The sequence below is a fragment of the Acinonyx jubatus genome, chromosome A1, assembly GCF_027475565.1.
Source record: "Acinonyx jubatus isolate Ajub_Pintada_27869175 chromosome A1, VMU_Ajub_asm_v1.0, whole genome shotgun sequence".
Classification (NCBI taxonomy): domain Eukaryota; kingdom Metazoa; phylum Chordata; class Mammalia; order Carnivora; family Felidae; genus Acinonyx; species Acinonyx jubatus.
In genome coordinates, this window is record NC_069380.1 from 234,765,221 (window position 1) to 234,785,076 (window position 19,856).

Consider the following 19,856-nt stretch of genomic DNA (forward strand, 5'->3'; position numbering starts at 1 on the left):
AGGTTCATGAAGCCCTGGGATGCTGTATCAGACCGATCCTATCTGCATCAATAAATCAAAAGTCTTCCCATTGAATTGGCTCTTCCTACGTGAGTACCTTTGGTGGTGTTTCATTCCATGTATTCTCAGACTCATCAGAGAATTAAGGGACAGTGATTGATTCTTAACCAAAGCCTATCAACTACAGTTAAAATTTCATCATTTTCACATTAATTAAAGTGCATCGTGACCCATTTTCTTTTGCACACGGCGAGTGGGGCACCTCCGAGCTTTGGAAAAGCAAACCTACTTGAAATAAAGCCCTGGCTCAAAAGCATTTTAATCCCCAGGAAACAATCACAAACTACTAAGCACAGAGTGTTGGGAAATTGTGGAGGAAGCTCACTCTCCAAAACGCAGTCCTCACCAGGTGGGGGCTTTCGGCGTCATGGCGGGCCGCAGTGGGGTGTGGCTCAGGACGTCTTGAGCCACAATCTCTCACACACAAGAAATGACCCATTTTTAGGCAATACTGGAAAATCCCCAATATACTGAAAAAAAAGGGGGTTAAGAACATTGGAACTGGCTCAGGATATACCTAAAGTAACCCTTGATTTTCTAATCCACAGTCCTGGAACACATTGTGTCTGTCTGACAATCATTTCCTCTGTAGAAGGTCTGGAGGGAGGGATTAAGGGGGATTTAAAAAATATAGAGCATTTCTTGAATTTATACAACTCCTATGTTGGCTTAAAAATATAAGGAAAAGGAAGATTAGGCTTTAAAGGCAATACTTTATTAGTACACAAAATAGTACATATACATAAACACACACATACATACACTCTGTCTACATCTATGCACATAATATACAGGCTGAGTCCATCCCTGACCGGGACTCCCACCACACCAGCCCAGAAACTCAAAAAGAAATAAAATTGATACTGTGGATTTCCCTGATGCCTTGATAAAAATTTTTCAAAGCAGTATTGGATCGTCAGCTGCACCATCACATCTCAATACCAACCACTTTATCTCAAGACAAGATGAGGAGAAACTTCCTAGGATGGTTCTTGTGTAACTACTAAACGATATAAATTATATTTCCCGAGTATTTGAGAATTGACCGGCCCTGACTAGACTTGTTCAGTCTCATTTTTTTCCTGATGGACACAATAATTAAAATAATAATCTAAGCCTATCTTCTGGACTGTTGATCCCACGAACCAGAAAATGTAACTGGAACATAACTTAATAATTGTCATAGGAAAGCACTAAATTGGACCAAAAAAAAACCCTGGTTTTTACTCATCCTTACAGGATGGGAATATGTAGGCAATATCCTCCCCCAGTGTTTAAAAATTGCGGAGAATCCTGTCAAAGTAAAGGTATGAATAAAAACTGTAAAATTGAAATAAGCCTAAAATTTGGCAGAAACGACCTTAAAGTAACTGGAGTCTGACACTGACTCGGGAAGACAGTAATGGGAAATAAAGACACACATTCTGCAACCACTTCTGCGACACTGGATTTGATGCATTAACATTGGCAACTCTTGTATACCTTGTCATGCCAATAACATGATTGAAATTGAAATTCATTCCACTTTGGTGCTGGTAGAATCACTTTTAGATATGAATTTAAGGGTGGAATTAGAAACAGTAGGGGGTTGTGTGTAACTAGGACTGTCTATAGGAAGAAGTCATTTCTTAGAGTCTGAAATTAAGGGTTTTGTTCACTTTTCATAATGAAGGATGAACTTATCACCCAGCTTCCTGAGTTCTCATTTTCTCCTCTGGCTAGAAGCCCATGTCACTCAGTTGTTCCTCTGTGAATCATAGTAAGGATGTTGGAAATATCCAGAGCAGTGAGGAGATCTTTTCAGGAGTGGGAATGATGATGGTGATGGTGGCGATGGTGATGATGATGATGGTGATGGCGATGGTGTTGTTGGTGATGACGGTGATGGTGGTGGGGGTGGTGGGGGAGGTGATGGTGATGATGAAGAGAGCGGTGATAAAAAAAAGCCGATGACAATGGTGATGGTGGTAATGGTGGTGGTGATCACCGCGATAGCTAATGTCTAATGGGTCTTTATCACATGTGAACTTGTACCAAGCACAGTCCTAAAGGCTTTACATGTATTATCATCTTTGATCTACCTGAAATCCCTATAAGGTAGAGACCATTATTATTCTTGTTTTACTACAGAGAATATTAAGATTTCAAAGATTATAAAAAGTGCTTCAGGACACTCCAGAATCTGCTTTTATCCACTCCATCTCCATAGCGTTGAAATAGAAAAAATGTGAATAACAGAGTTTAAGCCTCCGTTGCCGCCCGCGTTTTCAGCCGGTGGCACGTCGTTCATCCTCACTTTCACCATGGGTCACTATGCCCTTAGGTAATTTGCAGAGATGAGAGGTGCCATGCGTGCTCAAGGCCACAGCAGGCACATCTGTCAGGGACACTATCCCCTGCCCTCTCCTACAGCATAGCTACTATTGAAACACATCATTCTGACTTCGTCTCTTCCTTTCCATCCACAGCACTTACTACCATCAGATACATGATGCACCTTGCTTATCTGTTTATTGTCTTTGATTGTCTTTATTGCTTATCTATTTATTACACTGAACAGAGTAAGGCACCTTTTGTACCATATGAGAAGGCACCTTTTTGTCTATTTCACTCACTACTGTAGCCCCAGCATCCAGAATGATGTCAGGCACATGGATGTTGCTCAATAGATATTTTTGAATTCATGAGCTGCCTGATAGAAGCTGTGATTGTAGGCACTAGTTTAAATACCTTCAGAAATAACCTAGATTTATGTTCAGATGAAGTCACAGGAGTGGGGTTTACTCTCCCACCTGAAATGACTAAAAACACCTGGTTAAATATGTGAAATGACAGTTTTCAGACACTGGCCATCAGACAACACAAGCCAAAAATCTCTGAGAGAAAATACAAACAAGGTGAGTCCTCATATTACCCTGTTTAATGCCTGGAGAGAGATTCCAGCTATCAGTGCAGAGAGGGAAAGTGAGGCAAAATCCAGCACTTTCTCTGAGTTGAAAAAACAGAATTGGGATATTGGGGAGCTCACAGCAGCTGGAGCTCACAAGGCAGAGGTCCAGAAAGAGAAATTCTGCACAGAGACAGAGAGAGAGAGAGAGAGAGAAATGCAGAGACCCCAATGTGAGCAGCCTCATACATGCATCGGTTGAGACCCTGAAGGTGGGGGAGAGAAAAAATATTTGAAGAAGGTACCTGAAATTTTCCAGATTGGCTGAAAATGATAAGACCACAGAGTCCAAAGCTCAATAGGCTGCTAGCACAGAAACATGAAGAAAATGAACCCCGGGTGCATTGTAACCAAAATCTTAGAATAGAGAAAAGACACATAGCCTGAAGATGGAACAGACATAAGCAGATTTTGCACTAAAAAAGTTCAAACCAAAAGATGGTGAAGTGACATCTTTGAAATTCTTAAAAACAACAACAACAACAAAAAAAAACATAAAACAAGAAACATCCAGTAAAAATATCTTGCAAAAATGGAGGCAAAATAAAGTCTGTTTCAGGTGTGTGTAAGCAGAAAAAATCTCTAGCCAATAGACCTGCATACAATAAATATTAAAGGATGTCTTTTAAGAAGGAAAATGACAGTAGATGGGACTCTCGACCAAAAAAGGAAAGAACATCTAAGAGTTCATTATAAATAATTTTTAATCTCCTGGAAGATAGCTGACTGTTTGAAGAATAATAGTTACAGTGACATCACGTGTCTGTACCGTATGTGGAAATACAACCTGTGACAGCAATAGCACGGGGACCGAGAGGGAGAGGGAATGAACTTTGCAATCTCCTGTGCTGCACCTGATGTGGTGTGATGCTACCTGAAGGTAGACAGTGGTGAGTTAAATATTCAGATTATAGTCCCTAAAGCCACCACTAAAGAAAATAATTATATTTGATAAGCTAACAAGGGATATAAAATGGTATCAAAAATATACAATCTGAAACAAAGTAGGAAAACATAAAAAAGAGAACAAGGAGCTAATGGAATAAAAAAAAAATTTTTTTTGAGAGAGAGAGAGAGCACGCAAGCAGGGGAGGAGCAGAGAAAGAGGGAGACACAGAATCCGAAGTAGGCTCCCGGCTCTGAGCTGTCAGCACAGAGCCAGATGCGGGGCTTGAACTCACAAACTGTGAGATCATGAGCTGAGCCCAAGTCGGATGCTCAACCGACTGAGCCACCCAGACGCCCCGTGGAATAAAAATTTTTAAATAGCAAGGGATAAGTTTAAACCCAACCACAATAATCACGGAAAATACAAATGATCTAAACCATCAAAAAGCAGATTTTGATTTAAGTTTTTTAAAAAGAAAACCTCAAGATCCCATCTCAAAAACCTACTTGAAATACCAAGGATGGGAAAATATATACCATGCAAATACTAATCAGAGAAAGCTGCACCGTTGCATTAATATCAGACAAAGTAAATTTTAAAGGAAAGGATATTACCAGGAATAAAGAAGATCATTTCATAATAATAAAGGTTTCAACCTATCAAGAACCCACAGAAAAGTCTTAAACATTCACCTAATAATATGAAGCACACATTGATGAAAGTACAGGAGAAAAAAAATACACAGTCCCGGTTAGAGAGGGGAACACCTTTCCATCAATAACTCTAGAACGAGCAGAGAGAAAACCAGAGGGAATACAGACAGAAAGAAACACCTCAGACGTCTCGGGCCCGTGATGCACTGGCAGAGCACGGCCCTTTCGTCAAGGGCACACAAAACCCTCGCCAACGCAAACCACGTTTGGGACAGAGCACACCAGCCTTCAGATCAGACAGACTGTACCCTGCCTCCATGCTCTATGTTCTCAACCAAATGAAGTTAAATCAGAAAAAAAAAAATCTGGAAAATTCTTAAATATCTATAAACTAAATAAAACACTCAAAGTCAGGCTTTCCAAAGAATGGATCTAAAGGAAAAGTTAATAAATATATATTTGAACCAAATTAAAACCATAGCACAACATATCAAAATGCATGGAGTGCAACATAAGCAAGATGTTCACTACTTGTGATGCTATAACACCTATATTGTGAAGGAGAAATGTCTTCAATTAGTAACTTCTTCTGCCTTAAGGAGCTAGTAAAAGTTAGACAATGAAAAAGTTAGAGTAAAAAAGTAATAAGAACAGAAAAGCACGGCACAGGAATGGAAAAAGATCAGAGAAAATCAAGAAACCAAAACCAGGTGTTTTGAGATCCATAAAATTGACACACCTTTAGCTACATTGATCAGGAAAAAAAGACTCAAATTAGCAATAGAGGAATGAGACATCACTACAGATTTTACAGACTCTAAAATCTTAAAGATATAGATATTATTAGGGTGGCACCATACTGATACTAAAACCATACGCAAAAGATATTACAAGAAAACTACAAACCAACATTTCTTGTAAATATAGATACAAAGATACTTAACAAAATTTTAGCAAATCAGATACAACAGATCCAAAAACGATAATATGTTTTCACCAAACGGGGTTTATCACATATGCAACATTATTCTAAAATTCAAAAACTAATCAATGCAATCCACCATATTAACAAACTAAAAAAGAAAATTCACAGATCATCCCAACAGTTAGAGAAAACGCATTTGACAAAACCCGCGAACTCTCTGCAAGCTACAGAAAGGAAACTTCCTCAGCTGGGAAAAGCTATATCTACCAACAAACACAGCCTAATGATGCAGACTACCGTCTTCACCCGCCAAGGTCAGGAGCGGGCAGGGATGTCTGCTCAGCACGCATAGTCAACATGGCCCTGGTCATAGGCGCCATGAACAAATGGCTTGTGTCTTGTGATTGGCAACAAACCGCAGGCCCCACAGTGACTATTAAAACATCGTTGACCTGAAACGTGAGAAGGATATAAATGAGATAGGTGTGCAGCCACTGCACAAGGTTGCTGAGGCTGAGCCGAGGCCTGGGGAGGAGGGGCGTGCCGTGCACACGCCCCCACCCCCGTCTTCATACAACCCACGGGGAATGTGACCGCACCTGTTTGCCTCGAGTTTGAAAAATCAAACCTCAAGTTTGGATGTTTCATGTCCCTCTGGGGCCCTGGGCAGTTAGGCCTCCTGGGCGCCTCCAGGAACCTCGGGGTCTAAGGCCTGCATGTGGGTGCAGAAATCTACTCTAGGCTGCCTTGTGTTGGCAAACCTCACAGACGGGACGTGGATCATAGCTCCTTAAGTCTTGCTTTCTCACCTTATGCTCTGTAAAATTCTCCAAGTCCTGCCGGCCAGCTGTCCTTCGTTGCGTGCGGATGCGTGTACATGCGTCCCCTGGGATCGTATGGTCTCTTTGACTTGCACGACTGTGTGTCAAGCTCCTAGGTGGAGATGTGGCTCTGTGGGTGCCTGGTCTGCACAGGAGGACCATCACACCTGTGCTCCATGGTCAGGTTTGCGGGGGAGGGCCCCCAGGGGCAGTGATGCAGGGACCAGGGAAGGCTGGCAGCACAGAAGCCTCCAGCCCACCGAGCTTAGGCGGTCCTGACCCTCACCTCCCTCACTGAAGATCTGGGCTCCCGAAGCACCGGAGAAGGGAGACGGACGGGGAGCCGATGGCTCCAGAGGGTGATGTGCTGGTCACCGTAGGTCCCTCCACCTACCCAGCGGCCAGCGGCCAGCAGCCGCAGAGCCTCCAGACGGCTCTGAGGCTCCACACTGGTGGCCTCATGCTCCCCGACCCCACTCAGAGCCGCTCCCATGGGCCTTGTCCTGCCGCTAGGGGGGGCACGTTCTCTGTGGCTCAGACGTGAGCCCGCCTCGTTTGGGGATGGCCGCGGAAGACGGGAACTCAGGCTCCACGGAGGCGCTTACAGTCGCCCATGTGTGGCTGGCATGTGATTATGCTCCGTGGTCTGCTGCGTGATGACCAAGCCATGCCCACAGCCAGGCCAGGCAGGTCCCGACACCGTGGCCCCTAGGCTGCCCCGGCCTGGGTTGGAGCTGAGGGTACGTGGGGCCCGCGAGCGTGCACACAGCCTGCCTTGTCTGGGAGACAAGGTCCCAGAGCATCGGGCGCCCCTCCCCAGACCTGGACGCAGGGATCCTCTGCTGGGCCAGGAAGGTGCCCGGAGCCTGGGCAGGGGTGGAGCCGCAGCTCGCGCCGAGCCAGCCTTAAAGCAAAGCCGGAGGCCGCCCCGCCTCTGCCTTTGGGGGCTCAGGGACTCAGGCCCCCCAGCAGAGCCTGTAGTTCTGGGCCCATCTCCTGGATGACGCCTGAGCAGGGGCTGATGCCTTCTCCGTCCTCCTCCCTCCCCCTCTTCCTCCTCTTCTTCCCAGAGGGCAGGACCTCGTACAGCTGAGCGAGCTGCAGGGGTGAAGGGAGACACGGAGCTGTGGGCCCCTGCACTTCACGTGGGGGGTTCCCGCCTCAAGCAGTGACCTTACTTGTGGTCAGCCTTGCACGTCCGGCCTGAACCAGGTCCCCCAGAGTGTGCCTTGCCAGGTCCTTACTGTCCGAGCCTTTGCATTTTAATCTAGAACTGAGGAATCTGAAAATGCTCCAGGACCCTGAAGACTGAATGACTGCCAAGCTCAGGAGCTGCCAGCGGGAGGTGGCCAGAAGGCGCCAAAGAAGTTTCCGTGTCACGGACGACATTCGCTGACTTCCGTGGACGCATCCTGAACCTCGTCCTGCCAGGGCCCGGCCTGACCCCAAGGCTGGGGATTGTGGGACAGGAAAAAGACACAGGAGAGTGTGGGTGCCTGTGGGGGCTCTCCACTTCCCCAGCATGGAGAACGTGCTGGGGGCTCGTTGCTGGGGGTGGACAGAGAGTTGTTTCCCGGGCTGGAACTGGAGGCTAGAGCTGGAGGCTGGAGCTGGAAGGTGGGGCTGGGGGGTGGAGGCTGGGGCTACTGGAGGCTGGAGAGTGGAGGCTGGGGCTGGGACTGGAGGCTGGAGGGTAGAGGCTGGGGTTGGGGCTAGAGGGTGGAGGCTGGGACTGGAGGCTGGAGGCTGGAGGGTGGAGGCTGGGGCTGGAGACTGGAGGGTGGGGGCTGGGGCTGGAGGGTGAAGGCTGGGGCTAGAGACTGGAGGCTGGAGAGTGGAGGCTGGGGCTGGAGGCTGGAGGGTAGAGGCTGTGGTTGGGGCTAGAGGGTGGAGGCTGGGGCTGGAGGGTGGAGGCTGGAGCTGGAGGCTGGAGGGTGGTGGCAGAGGCTGGGGCTGGAAGGTGGATGCTGGAGGGTGGAGGCTGGTGCTGGAGGGTGGAGGCTGGGGCTAGAAGGTGGATGCTGGAGGGTGGAGGCTGGGGCTGGAGACTGGAGGCTGGGGCTGGAAGGTGGATGCTGGAGGGTGGAGGCTGAAGCTAGGGCTGGAGGGTGGAGGCTGGGGCTAGAGACTGGAGGGTGGAGGGGTAGAGGCTGGGGTTGGGGCTGGAGGGTGGAGATTGGGGCTGGGGCTGGGGCTGGAGGCTGGAGGATCATGGGTGGAGGCTGGGGCTAGGGCTGGAGGGTGGATGCTGGGGCTAGAGACTGGAGGCTGGAGGGTAGAGGCTGGGGTTGGGGCTAGAGGGTGGAGGCTGGGGCTGGAGGCTGGAGGGTGGTGGGTGGAGGCTGGGGCTGGAAGGTGGATGCTGGAGGGTGGAGGCTGGGGCTGGAAGGTGGATGCTGGAGGGTGAAGGCTGGGGCTGGAAGGTGGATGCTGGAGGGTGGAGGCTGGGGCTGGGGCTGGAGGGTGGAGGGTGGAGGCTGGGGCTGGGGCTGGAGGGTGGAGGCTGGGACTGGAGGCTGGAGGCTGGAGAGTGGAGGCTGGGGCTGGGGCTGGAGGGTGAAGGCTGGGGCTAGAGACTGGAGGCTGGAGAGTGGAGGCTGGGGCTGGGGCTGGGGCTGGAGGCTGGAGGGTTGTGGGTGGAGGCTGGGGCTGGAGGCTGGTCCAGCAAAGAACCTCAGTGACCATAGACGCTTGTGTCCAAGCAGAAAGACTGCCTTCTGCCTAGTGGAAGAGACGGGCAGTGGGAATATGGAGCCAGAAACTGGGTCGGCCCCTCCTTGTCAAGGCCCGGGGTCAGAGGTCAGCCTCCAGAGCTGGAGGCAGAAAAGGTGGGGCTCGGAACAGCTTGAAAGGTATCACGTATTTTCCACCCCGGGGCTTGTGTCTGGCCGGATGCAACCGCGCATTTCCGCAAACTTCCTGTGCAGCAGGGCCCTGAAAGGGTTCCCTTCAAGGCTGCACTTCATTCACATTCAAATTCAGTTATTTGAAATAAATTTACCTTTAAATAAGTCGTAGGACGTGCGCATTACAAAACACAGTAATTATGGCTGAGAAAATGAGCAAGCACTTACAAATAAATCTGGCCGTTCCCCAGCGTGTGATCAAATGATAGATCGGCCATTGATGTTCTGACTCATGTTTTTATCCAGAATTCCATCTGCAAGATTCAAGCACTCTCGAAAGGTCCGGATCCTCCCACAGCCGTTGCGACTTGCCCGAGCAGAACTGGTTCTGTCCTGGATGCAAGTCAGACCGCCTAATTCCACATCTCTTTAATTCTCTGCCCGACGCACCGACTTGTTCCGAGCAACAAAGAGGAGCGGTGGAGACCGCCCCACAGGACGGAGCGTCCACGACCTGTGTCATTGGTGTTGTCTTTCTGTTTTTCGGGATCCACTTAAATGCCTCAAGTCGTACTAGCACGGGTACGAATTCACCTCACAAGGGAGCCCATCAGAAGGAAGAAAATGGATACCTTTCAGTTTCGGCCATTAAGGAAATTAACTACCAGGCTTAAGAAGTTCTTCCTGAAGGAATTTGCAAGAAATATTTCTCACATACGCTACACTGTTTTACACTAGAATAGGGAAACTTGGAGAAAATGAACTGTTATCTTGCATCTGATTAAAGAGGGAGAGACAGCTTGGGACAGAGACCCAACCTCCAACCTGGCGTTTCTGCGGCTCAGCCCCCAGGCCTGCAGCATCGGGTCCCTTGGAAGGTCTGTTGGAAATGCCCGTCCTCGTCCCCTCTGCGGGCCCCGGGTAGACCCTGCAGGGGCCCGGCCATCTGGGTTCAGAGGCCTCCGGGAGGCCCCCACGCACTTCCCGGTGTGAGAACAACTGCCCGGGGCCAGGCCAGCCTGCTGTCACTGCGCCTTGTGACCGTCCCTTTCTCTGCCCCTCTGGGGGCTCAGAGGGGCGTGGCCCGGCCCCAGGCGCATCTGAGGGCAGGGCACAGTCCCCTCTGGCTTCCCAGAGGAGCCGCACGGCCGCGGGGGCCACGCTGCCGCTCCTTGCCCGCGGGGGAGCCCACGGGGCAGGGCAGTGCCCACGAGGCGAGGCTTGTGCCACCATCTGCCAGAGAGGCCAGCTGTCCACTCCGTGGAAACACACAGACTCGAGAGGGCCCCTCGCAGAGGCCGTCCATCATCAAATACCTGTATTCTCATCACAGGGGGACAGGCTTGAAATTTAGGGCCTTAGGCAGCATGCCAGCTGGCCCCCGCTGTGCCCCTGCTTTGCTGAATTTCTGTGACATAGAGAAAGACCCCCAGTCAGCCGGGGCATGGAGGGGGGCACCCACGAGAAGAGGCAAAAACCCACAGCAAACAGAGCCCATCTGAATGCCATGTCCTTCCCAACTAATGAAGCAATGCGAGCCATTGTAATGAACAGATTAATAGTAAGTATGTAAACTAACATGAGTAGTAAGAAAATAATAAGCACATAAACGTTTTAAGAATAAACAACATAATTAAGAACTGTAAGAACCATAAAAGGTGCTTTTAAGCAGGTGAGCTGATTCCAAAGGATGAACTGGGAGGTGACAGGAGGCTGGGACAGCACGGTGAAGACAGGCTCTGGGGCTCTAAGTGCTGTGAAGTCACAGTGACTCAATGCCTGCATCCGCTGTCATGGGGACAACACACTCCTGGGTCCCGCGTGGAGCCCCCTGGGAGGGGACGCTCTCTACCCATGCCCACAAGCAATCTGCAAAGTCAGAGTGTACCCAATCGTCTGTCACGGTCCTGCCCAGATAGAGTGGTTTTTTAGACTTATTTATTTATTTTGAGAGAGGTGCAGAGGGGCAGAGAGAGAGGGAGACAGAGACAGAGAGGGGATCCCAAGCAGGCTCCACACTCCCGGTGCAGCGTCCCACGTGGGGTTCCATCCCACCACCTGTGAGATCACGACCTGAGCCGAAACCAAAAGTCGGGCGGGCGCTCAACCGACTGAGCCACCCAGGCGCCCCAACCTAACTGAAAGTTTTACATGTAGCCCCGTAACGGTGTAAAATGATACAAGAAATACATGTGAAGATTTATATGAACCTAGAAGAGGGGAGCGATTTCTAAGCATATCACCAAATGCAGAAAAATCAATTCGATGGGTTTCAGTAAATGAAAACAAAACGGTACTTCATGTGGGAAAACATAGTAAAATGAAGTTTGCAGCTGAAACCAGGCAGGCATATAAACACAGAGCCAGTTCACAAAAGATTTTTAAGAAGATCCTAATGGGCATTAATATACGAAAAATCCCACCCCACACATGACAAAGTGAATCAGCAGGAGACCGCCGGCTGGCCCTGGTGGAGAGAGCTGATGGCACCCCGGCTGGCCACCCCATGCTCGGCCACAGGGGACAGTCCCGACCTCTGACAGCCAGCCTTCTGCGGGGGTGGATCACGTGACCACCGCCAGCGCGCTCAGAGCAGGACGGTTGCAGTAGAGATAGAAACACTAAGTGCATCCACTCAGGAAAGGAATTGAAGAAAACAGGAGACCCACGGCGACGCTTGCCCACAGTGCCCAGCCGTGAGAAATGATGTTATGGGGAGTTACAGGACACACGTGTGATGCGCCTCCCTGAGGAAAACGTTCGCAACACAAGGCAAGAGGGTGTTACTTTTCTGCTGTTGCGCATCTGGAAAAAAAAGTAGAGAGAACATACAATCATTCACAGGGATTCAGGGAGGGTGTAAGATACGCACACAAATCATGTTTTATTTCCATCTCCTACCTAATTTCTATTTGACAACACAATGACATTTTTATGGTCTTCTTGTTACATTTATGCTAAAAAACAAAAAAAGCATAAAGACAATAGCCATGTTTAAACTCCTTGTGGGATGATGACATCCTAGAAAATGCATTTTAGAGCCCGTCAGCACCAGAAAACTCCTTTGACTTGCCTGGAAACTCAACCCTCTTCCCCAACCCCCACTCCAACCGGATCTTAAGGGTGGGAACGCGGGCGCCTGGGGGGCTCCGTCGGTTGAGCATCCGACTCTTCATCTGGGTTCAGGTCATGGTCTCACGGTTCATGGGATCGAGCCCCACGTCGGGCTCTGTGCTCACAGCACGCGGCCTGCTTGGATTCTCTCGCCCTCTCTCTCTCCCTCTCCATCTGCCCTCCTCCCCCCACTCAAAATAAATGGATTAATTTTTAGAACTCGGTGGAGGCCTTGCCGACGTCCATAAGCCTGCGTGTGGGACCCTCCGTGGTGGCACCTCAAAGCTGACGCCCGTCTACAAGCACACGTGCGTCCTCGCTATCCTGAGTCTTGGCATCTGCAGGAGTGGCTCCCAACGAGCCTTTCACGGGCCTGTTCTCTCAGGTGACTTTAAACCAAGCCACCACTCAGAGCGGTCTGTGTCTTAGCGAGCAGACGAAATGTCCCGTCAGACCGCCGGCCGGCCTCGCTATAAATAACCCAGACTGGCACGTCCATAATTTCTCTTCCTTCCCCCCCAGGGCCGAGCGCTCCTTCCACAAATACCAGCAGAGAACCACGTGAGGCCCGTTCTACAGAGTCCCCAGACCGTGCCGAGTCTCCGGGGCCACAGGGAAGATGGATAATCCGGGGGGGGGGGGGGGGGGGGGCTGCTCTGGCGCAGCCTCGACTTGGCGGACGCGGGGGCCCCGGAGAAGAGCCAGAGCCATCGCCAACAGGCTCCACTGAAATGAAAACATCACTTTTCCTTCCGTGCGTCTCAGGGAAGTCTGAAGCCTTCTCTGGTAATTAATCCGCGGAGAGAAATCGATGCCTCGACTGGTTGCAGTTGAAGCAATCTGTAGCAAAGTCAACTCCTCGCGGCCGCCGCGGCCATGGGCGCGGCCCCGGGCGTCTGGTGCAGATGGGCCGTCCACCTAAACGTTGCTTCTCTCCCCACTGATCCCACCCACAGAGTCAATTACCCTGAACAGTTTCTGTTGTAGGGCACTTTTGTTATAAATACGGTCTTTGTTCTCCCAACGTTCACTCCCGGGTTTTCTTCCCCCCCCCCCCCCAACGTCAGGAATGGCACATGAGCCTACGATCTGATAGTTGCAAACAGACTGGACAACACGGCCTCCGATGAGAACGATTTACAAGTGACAGCAACCCGGGCTTGTCCCGGGCGCCACAAGTAAATCGAGGCTGCTTCCGTGGGGCTTTTTGGAGGGGGCGAGTGGATTGGTTTTCCTTTTTCTTTTTGGTTTCTGGGTTTTGGTTCAGCTTTTGTGGGTTTTTTTTCTTTAATTTTATTTATTCTTTCTTTTCATATGAAATTTATTGTCAGGTTGGTTTCCATACAACACCCGCTGCTCGTCCCAACAGGTGCCCCTTCTCCAAGCCCATCACCCACCCTCCCCTCCCTCCCACCCCCCATCCACCCTCAGTTTATTCTCAGTTTCTGTACCGGCAAAGGGAATTTTTTTATGAGTGTCCCTGAAAAGAAAACCAGGATAAAATTTGTACCCTGTTTAAAAGTTTTACGACTTGAGCTGCGCTGTACATTAAGCACAACAGTTTCTAACACAGCCCAAGAGAAGTGACCGTTTGTTTTTAATTTAACTTGTTTTTAGAAAACCAAACGGGAGCCGACAGCGTGAGCGGATCATGCATTGTCATTCGGCATATCTCCCCTAGTAAAACAGCACAGCGTCACATTTCTAACAGCTAAATGCAGGTTAGATAGACCATCTTTTCATAAAAAGCAACTGCGTGTCCTGCTGTTTGAAGGACTGCAATCCCTCCAGGAGTGAAATCTGAACCCAATGAGTAAATCCAAGATGGTACACTGTTACGCCCCAAGGAGAATATTGTCGTGGCAAATAATTATCACTTAGCAGCCACTCAGATGGCTTGTTGTCTCATGGAACTTGGGCTCTTTGGTCCACCCGATTGGCCACAAGAAAAGGAGCCTGTGTTTGGCAGATTCACGTCGTTTGCCTGGTTCTTATAACAACCCGCAGGGAAGATCTATGTGAGCTCACGTGTGCAGTCAGAGTGCCAAGCTCGGCCTCTTGATAGCTGTGCAACCCCAGACAAGTTGCCCGCCCTCTCTGTGCCTCAGTTTCCTCGTCCATAAAAACAGTCCCTCTCTCCTGGTGTTGTCACCAGGATTGATTCGGTATGGTGAGCTCTTGGCCCCAAGGGGCGTGCCAAGGGAGAGAGAAATGTCACTTACCGCCATCACCAGGTCCCTTGGCTTGAATTTGAGGGTATGTCAAAAAGCACTTGACCACATGTTTAAACTCCAAGCTTCATACTCTTTCCACTGTTTCTGGGAAGGTGGGTGAAAGCCGCATAAATGACTCATTAAATAGGAAGCCCTTTGAATTCTTTCAAAAACTTCATCCAAAAGCGGCCGACGTGCCGTTTTTTTCTCTTCCCCACCTTGGTTCCTTGTAAAGGAACAGGGTGAAACTCATCTACTCTCTAAATCCTGTTTTCCACCATAAAATTAATACATGCTTTCTAAATTTAAAACATTAGAGAAAAACAAAGAAGCTATGAAGGATGTATGTACAAAGCCCTCATGGGAAAGAAAGCCACACCCCCATTCCTATAAAAATCCCCCGGGGCATCTTTCTGTCCATCCTGCCTTATCCCGGGCAACAGGTGCAAACTTCTTCGTAACAGAAGTAAAGTTAAATAATCAGAGGCATTTTGAGCCGCAAATTAAACGCTATTCTGAACTGACATTGTTTTGTGGACTTCAGACACCAGCAGCGTAAAATGAAAATTCGTCTCTGCAGGAAAGTGGGAGCATCGTCAAGGGTGGGGTTGGACCCTCCTTCACAGAAGCGTCTCTGCTTCTGTCCCCGGGACCAGAAACGTATGCGCATGAATATCATCCTTCCCGAGGCCTTCCCAGTCTCCTCCTTGTGTAGAAGCTGGGATGAAACGTTTAACAGACCCTTCCAACTTCTCCCTCCTGGGAGTGGTTAGAGTTCCGCGTCTGCATTTTGCAAAAGGCAACAGGCACAATACTTCTTAAAAGGAGGTGATATTAATTATCCACAGACACCCTGAGCCACAGGATAATTCATTAGTTGCACCTCCTCTCCTTCCAAAAGGCGTTTGAGGAAGATATTACACGTCTCAGAGCAAGGGGCTCAGTTCATTATAGCCGGCGTCTGGGAGGTCTGCCTTCGAGATTTCTCTGCCACTCCTTCCTCCTTTAGACACACTGAAGTTTTCCCTGGAGTTCAGAACAGATTGAAATGACTTTGGAACCTCCTTCTGGGGACACGGAGAAGCTCTTTCTTAGCAGAAGCTGCTTTTCCACTATTGATCGGCTCCCTGCCCAACCACAGCTGCACTCCCGGTGCCCACGTTTACTTAGCAGTCGGCGGCAAGGCTGGGGCTCCAGTTCCAATCGTTATCGCGACAAACACGGTTGACGGCTAGGCAGACGGCGACCCCCACCAGTGCTGCCCTGGTGTCTTCTCCAGGCCTCTCCCCTCTGCCCCTGGGGTTCCCCAGGCAAGGAGAGCCGGAAGGACCCGGTGCCCAGCCCCGAGGGGGTGTGTCCGGTCCTTCCTGCCCTGCTCCCCTGGGTCCCCGTGACCCCACATTTGCCATTTCACCTCCAGCTCAGGAAGAAGGAAGCCAGGAAGCCCACGTGTGGTGGACAAGGGAGTCCAGTGGGAGGAGCTCGGCCACATGCTTCTCAGCAGCAGACCAGGGTCCTCAGGGTAGCGGGGCGGCGGGGGCGTGGGGGGGGGGGGGGAGGTGTCCCAAGGCAAGAACAAAGCCTGGGAAAACAGGCCAGACCCGTGGCCATGGCCAGAGCTCAGTTCAGCAGGATGGGGGCCCCGGACAAGGAGGAGGCTGCCCTCCCTCCCCAGTGTGTCCTTCCCTCCTGCCCCCATGGTGGCTGACCTGGAGCCGTGGCCCGGGGCCCTGGGGCCACAGTGGGTAGACTCGGGGGCCTCTGCACGTGCTGTCGGCCCACCTCGGGCACATACGTGCCGGGCCGCCGCTCTCCCGCGGCAAGTGGCGGCCCTGTCTGCGGGCTCCGATCTGCGCGGCTTGGGCCCGTCCTGTCCACTTAAAAGATCATCCATCACCACCCCAGTTTATAAATCAAGGCGGCCGGCTCGCCGCGCACCGCGGTGAGGTCGAAGTGCCCAGAAGTACTTAGCCAATTCCCAGACCCGGCCTGGCGTTCCCTTCTCTGTGCCTCCAGCAGCCAGACCATCCATCATCCCACACCCACCGAGGCAGAAGGACGCCGACAAAGAAACGCCTGGGCGCCCGACAATGTGGCCTCCGTGACGCGGGGACGGGAGCTCTTTACAATTTCCAGCCAGGCCCTTAGCCTTTTGTGTTAACAAAACCTATTCATTTCAGGATTTGGCAGCTCAAATTATTTCAGACAAGACCTCCAGACAAATGGTTATTTGATAGAGTCAGAAGCAGCGGTGCTGGGGTGGGAGGAGCAGAGCCATCCCTTACGGCGGCCCCTCCCGTCACACCCGCCCCGCTGTCCAGAACCCCGGGCGCCTTCGAGAAACCCCAGATGGAAGTTCCCCGGGCCACGCACATTCTGGGCTTGAGGGAGTTGAGGGCACGGGTGTTCTGAGCGGTTATCGGGGACCGGAGAGTGTGAGACGACAGCAAGGGTGGTTTTTTCCTCCCGATCCTATTACCTGCTGAGTTGGTGTTTACATATTTCAAACAGGATTTTTTTTATTGCCTGCAAAGAGAAACCATAAATTGTCCGTCGTCCAGAAGAAAGTGAAACAGACAGTTCCCATTACCCCTCACGCTCGCGGAGACTGATTTGCAAAGGCTGGAAAATTGTGTTTGAAGCCACGTAATGACGTGTGATAATTTCCTGTCGGGACGTCCTGAGAATCACAGCGAGTGCGATCGTCGTGGGCTGGCGTTGGCGGGGTGCGGGGGGCGCGAGGGAGGAAGGGACGTGGGACGGCCCTCTCCTGTAGGAGCTTTGGATTCAGAAACTAACGAAAGCCTACTTGCAAAGGACGTGTGGAGGGCCCGGTAAAAGCCAGCCCCGGGGAGCGGCCCGCCCGGTACTGATCCCACTTTGTGTCCCCGCTAATCCGCACAAGGATCCCGGGCTGTGGGTCCCACCCCGGGCAGCATCTGGCAGCACCCGCGGACGGGAAACAGCCCCCACTGTGCAGCGGGTGAGCCGGGAACGGTCCCCTCGCCGTCAATCCCGTTCCGCGCGGTGACACACAAAAATGTTTCTAATCTCAGGTTGCGATGCATGAAGGCAACAAGGCACGACGTGTCTGTGAAGGAAAAAGGCCGTTTGTGCTGGAGCGTCTGCTCTCGTCTCCGGAAGGCACCGCGCCCTGGAAATCCGTCCACGCGGAGTTTACAGGTCAGCCCAAGGTGAGCGAGGCCCCCGCCCATGTGCTGTGCTCCTTGCTTCTCTCTTCTTGGCCTGAAAGAAAATACTTCGGTTTTGTCACTTATTAATTTTGCTACTTCGTCTCCCTGGAAAAGCGGGCACAGAAATGTCACTGACCCGGGCAGATGTGCGGGGACACGAGTAAGGCGGTCAGTCCTTCCAGACGGACCCCATGTGACTGACTCACCCAAACGCAAGTGGCTCCCGTTCCCGGAGCCGCCCAGCCTGTGGAGGGTCTCCCGAGGGTCCCTGGCCAGCGTCCCCGACTTCTCTCAGGCAGGACAGGTTTCATCCTCACCGCCACCAGCACCCCCTTACCGCACAACCCTTGTCCCTGAACGATGAGCCCCATTGCCCCGGGCAGACTCTTCCGTTCTGCACTGACCTCGAAAATATCCCCTCCCCCAGCAAGCCTGGTGCGGAGCCCCTTTCGTCCGTCCGTCTGTCCGTCCGTCCGCCCGTCATTTCTGGGAGGGAGCCTTGAGAGTTGCCCTGGGGCGGCGGTCCTGTCTGGACCCGCTCCACTGGCCCACAGTGAAGGGTCCTGAACTTCCTATTTTAAAAAATACGCGTAACAGCCTTTTGATGAATGCCGAGTCATTAAATCATTAAATTAATCTCCTCCTCTCCCCCCCGGAACACGAGCTAGACGGTCCGCATGGGCTCAGACAGGCCCATCCAGTCCCTTCCCGAGCTCAGCCCTGCCCCTGCCCCCCACCCACGGCCCCACTCGCTTACCCTCTTTGTCTGTGCTCAATCCACGATCCCTCCTCGCGGCTTACGCCCTCTTCCCAGCCTGCTCGCTGGATGCGGACAGATATAATCCAGAGAGATAGGACTGACTCCATCACATCCTAGGGTCCCCCGTGTCACTGTCACTCATCGTTATCAAATAGTCCCCTTTTGGCTCATGTGAAGAAAAGAATTTCTAACTATGAAGTTCTGAACATCTCCAAAGGTACTTGTTTTTCATTGCTGCCTGACAAGTTCCCACAAACACAGCAGCTTGAAGCAACGTGCATTTATTGCCTCCTAGGGCTGTGGGTCAGGAGTCTGGGCACCCCGCTCGGGGTCGAAGCCAATCCCGGTGTGGATGGGCTGAGTCCCTACCTGGAGGCTGGACTGGGGAAGAACCAAGCTCACTGTGGATGTTAGAATCCCTTTCCCCGGGGCAAGGCCTTGGCCCGGGCCAGGCTCGAATCCTCAGACCTCCCACTGCTCCTTACCGTGTGAGTCACCGCACGATCCCTACCTCATTGAGCCCCCAAGGAGACATCTCCAGTGTCTGGGATGGAGTCTTCATAAGGGGACATGACCGCAGGAGTGATGGCCGGTCCCCCGTGCCACATTCTGCCCACTGGAAGCCTCAGGTCCCACCCACACTCAAGGGTTGAGGCCTGCACGAGCGCATGAAAGGGAGGAGGCCCGGTTCAGGGAGGGGGGCACCTGCCCAGGCAGCCATTTCCAGCTTCTGGGGAGCTTGACTTTAGGGTCTGCACTGTCTCCCCAGCAGCCAGAGGCCCCCTGCCCCCGGCACAGTAGACTGGACCATGTGGCCAGCCTGGTTAGGACAACCCACCTGCGACCCCACTATGTGCTGCACTCCACGTCTGATGGTGCCAGGAAGGCCCAGAGGCCCACATTCAGCCACTGTTGATCTGTCACCATCCTGCAAACGGGAGTTCAGAACCGGCAGACCATCAGAAGCGGGTGTGAGTTGTATCTACTGGCCCGGGGACCAGAGTAGCGGCGTGGCACCTGTATGGGGCCCACGTGCGTCCTCCCCATCACGGTGCTGGAGAGGAATGCCACAGTGTGCCATCTGCTGCAGACAACAAGCGGTCCCCTGTCACTCTGCCCCAACAGCTAAGTCAGCTGACCCTTGGGATAGTGCCATTACCTCCATGTCACAGATCGGAAGTGAGCTGACCGTGAAGTACGGTCTCCCAGAGCCCCGCCCAGCCGGCCAGCAGCAGCAGAGTCACCCGGGAACCTTTCGGAAATGCACAACTGGGGCCCCATCAGCCCCGCTGTGGATGGAGTCAGACCCTGCCTTCACGAGCCCTCAGGTGGCTCGGACGCTCAAGTGTGGGAGCTGCTGGTCCAGACCACCAGTCAGGCTCCTCCGGCTCCAGATCTCAGCCTTGCACACACATGCGTGCACACGCTTACACA